At 48.5% G+C, this 3,823-nt stretch overlaps 1 pseudogene across 1 annotated transcript; it reads right to left on the bottom strand.

Annotated features, from left to right (window-relative positions):
• Positions 1-2,786: 2,786 nt before the first annotated feature.
• On the bottom strand, positions 2,787-3,456 carry LOC308493337 (interleukin-33-like; annotated as a pseudogene). The gene has a single exon. The product of its transcript is annotated as an interleukin-33-like (transcript).
• Between the last annotated feature and the right edge of the window lie 367 nt (positions 3,457-3,823).

Here is a 3,823-nt window from a genome sequence, read left to right as displayed (position 1 = left end):
GAAACAGCCCAGGTGCCGGACCAGGTGTCCCAGTTGGAAGCACTGGAAGCTCGGGTCCGCCTGTTAGAAGAGGGGCCCCACAGTGGAGACTCTGAGTCAGAGGCAGAGGAAGCCAGTGGAGACAATGTAGCTCCCAACCCCCAAGCCTGGCCCATCTTGAAGCAAAGGGTAAAACGAGAGCAACCTTTGGGCCCCGGGGGCGTTGCTGCCGGCAACCCAGCAGTGACTGAGTTCACGACCTACACCCCTTACACTCCCACTGAGTTGCAGGAGCTGGGGGGGCGGTGCCAACAGCGCCCTGGAGAGCCAGTCTCGGCTTGGCTACTACGTTTATGGGATGAGGGAGTAGACAACATTCTCTGCTCCCCAGGCAAGATGGAAAAGCTAGCCTTCGTGACAGTGCATCCATCCTTGCGACAAAGGTTACAGACTGCCATAGGTTGGCCCAAAACCAGGGCAACCACACTCCAATGGAGTGGCTCACTGCTGCGGTACGCACAGTATGGGGACAGGCTGGTGAGCTGCCAGACACTGTGAGTCAATGGCAGTCATATACGGAACTTACTCAAATCATTCGTGAAATGGGTATGAGACATGCTATTTTGAACCCTAACATGCAGGGGCCAGATGACGAGCTTTTTACAGCCAGCATGAGAGATCTGGTTTTGGATACTGCACCTGCGAGTGCTTTTGGATCCTTGATTGCTGTTCTTACGCCCTATGTGGGGCGACGGATCCATGAAGTTACAACTGCCATGGCCACCCTAGGGGATGTTGAAAGCCGGAGGTGAAGGAAGTTAAGACAGGAGGTCCGAGCAGTTGAGACCTGGAAGCCCAAACCAAAGGTAAAGGGGCGAGGTCATGGGCCTCAGAGGGTAACACGTGCACAGATGTGGCGTGATCTCGTGGCAGCAGGGGTCGATCGGGAGACAATAGACCGACAATTCAATGCACTGCTGCTGGAACTTTGGAACAGTTGCGTCTGGAACAGCAATTCCGGAGAAGCCGAAAGGAGATGTCTGGGAAAGCGTGACCCATGTCCCTCCAGGACTTCATGCAGCCGCTTGAGGCCGACTCCTTTCAGCTTGATTAGGGGTGGGGCCAAGGTACCCGGTCAGAGGGGACAGCAGGGACCGGAGGCCCCACGTGGAACTGTCCATACATTGGCCCCCTTCGAATGTGCAGAGGGTTTTGGCCCTAGTTGACACTGGCGCAGACTGCAGTCTTGTTTATGGGAATCCAGAACTGTTCCTCGGACCAGCAATCTGCATTGATGGTTACGGGGAAAGACTGTAAAAGCTGTTTCCTTACCACTGGGTATAGGAAGGCTTCCCCCTCGTACCTACAAGGTGTGTGTCTCCCCTGTTCCGGAGTATATTCTAGGGGTGGACGTGCTACACGGCCTCAGCTTACAGACATTGGTAGGAGAGTTCCGTCTCCGGATCCAGGTGGTGAAAGCGGTGACACGCGGGCATGCTCACCACCCTCCTCAAGTGTTGCCACAGCCCTGGGGTGTGGTTACAGTGCGACAGTACCGCCTGCCAGGAGGGCAGGAGGAGATTGGTCGTACAATATTGGAATTGGAGAAGGCACATATTGTGAGGCCAACGCACAGTCCCTTTAACTCCCCAGTATGGCCTGTCAGGAAGCCAGATGGGACCTGGCGAATGACTGTGGACTATAGGGAGTTAAATAAGGTGACACCACCTTTGCACATGGCAGTGCCTTCAATACACGATTTAATGGATCGTCTGACTGTCCACCTGGGGACATATCACTATGTAGTGAATTTGGCCAATGCTTTTTTCTCCATTGACATTGCACCCGAGTGTCAAGAGCAGTTTGCTTTTACTTGGGACGGGCGACAGTGGACTTTTCAAGTCCTTCCGCAAGGATACTTGCACAGCCCCACTATCTGCCACGGGCTTGTGGCCCAGGATTTGGCACAGTGGGATCGTCCGTCCTCTGTTGCCTTGTTTTATTATGTCGATGATATTTTATTAACATCAGATTCTCTTTCTGATTTAGAGCAAGCAGCTCCCTCTCTTCTCCGCCACCTAAAGTCACACGGCTGGGCGGTGAATGAGGAAAAGGTCCAAAGCCCTGGCTTATCTGTCAAGTTTTTGGTGTTGTGTGGTCGGGTGCTGATAGGCTAATATGGCACAGGGACCTTCGCAAGAGACACGTGTCGTGTAGATTGTGAGGCGAGACCCTGTAGGGGTGGAGTGTGGGGACAGAGCCCCAAAGAGCAGTTTCCAGGCTCTCGGCCTCACGTGGAAAGGTGCTGGCTCGGGTAGTAGATGGCTGTCAGCTGTGGCTAGTTGGCTGCCAGTTGTAACCCTTGAGCCATTGGCCACTGATATAACTGCCATGGCTGCATTGGGGAGTAGAGTCGAGGAGAGTCGTTGGTAGGTTGTCAGAAAAGCGGACAGCAGGTTGCACGTCGTGTGAATCCAGCCTCCAGTGAGACCATAGTGATCTGAGTCCCCTACCTATGGCTCCGTGGGTGTTCCTTTTTGGCCTCACCACATCCTGTGTTCCTATGTGGAGAGCGGGAGCAGAGACCCCGCAGACCATCCCATGTGACAAGCTCCATTGTAATTTGTGATTTTTTTTCTACAAAAAGTATTTTTATACATAAAAAGGAAAATATTCCACAGTATGCTAAGCATTCTCTATTTCCTTTAAATGTTATCTATTTCTCTTTTTAAAACTTCTCATCCCTCCTTTAGTGGTAGCTATTTGGGCTACCCACCCAGGGTCTATAGCTTTCCATCACATTAAGTTTAAGAGAGCTTAAATATGATATTCTCTCTACTTAAACCCCCAGTTTGGTCTCCTAATTTAAGTAGAGCAAGATGGTTATCCTTTACTCCTATAAACACTACAGGATTGCTCTAACATTCAAATGAAACATATTTGGAGGACAAGGGCTCCCTGTGAAGAAGAAGGAAGGTCTGGTCTGGCAACGGGTCTTCACATTTTGTAGCTCCACAGAGTGCTCCTTGTTGTTGGCAAGCAGCAAGAAGTCTTTGTCTTTCATACGACTCAGGTTTACCAGTAACATCTGACCATCAACACTATCCCTGTTTCACTTGTAGAGATTCGCGAATCATAGAAATGGAATAGCACCTTGTCTTTCTTTTGTTTTTTTCCAAATCTTCAATAGAGAGCTCATAACCTCCAACCGCAAAAGGAAAAGTTATGGATTGATCATTGTATGTCCTCAGGGAAAGAGAACGTTCTGTTTTTGGTGAATGCCTGTTGGTGTTTTCTTTCCTAAAATAACAGAGCTTCTTTTCTGTGATAAAGCCAGAGCATAGCTCCATAAAGTACATCTGGCAACCTTTTCCAGCCCTCTGTTGGGATTTTTCTCGACCTGGAAGATCTTACCAGGGCTTTGCCTGATGACCTGTTCATCTTTGCTGTGGAAATTTTGGTGGTTGAATATTTCATTATAGGTTTCATTTTTCAGGCTTCTGTTTAGAATGTCAATTCCTTATTTTTTTCACAAATGGTTTATTTTTGAGCAGATGATTTTGAGGGGATGGCACCCAAACAATTCTAAGTTTGTCTTGGATAAGCATTGTGATCTTGTTTTGATATCTCTTCTGCAATGCTGCAGCCTTGTGTTAAGAGAGCTTGCAGATTCTACTTGTTGTAATTTGTGACTTTTAGCTTTAAAAAGTGTAGACTTTTCTTTAAAAAGCCCACTTTACTCTTTCTGGAATGTTTTTCTGCACTCCATTTCTTTCATGTAGATTTAAGTTGTCGCTCTATTATAATTTATCATGATGAATACATAAGTTTATCAAATCATTCT

The sequence above is a fragment of the Rhinolophus hipposideros genome (assembly GCF_964194185.1).
Source record: "Rhinolophus hipposideros genome assembly, chromosome: 26".
Classification (NCBI taxonomy): domain Eukaryota; kingdom Metazoa; phylum Chordata; class Mammalia; order Chiroptera; family Rhinolophidae; genus Rhinolophus; species Rhinolophus hipposideros.
Note: the sequence above shows the minus strand (reverse complement) of the source record. Positions and strands in the feature narration are given on the sequence as shown.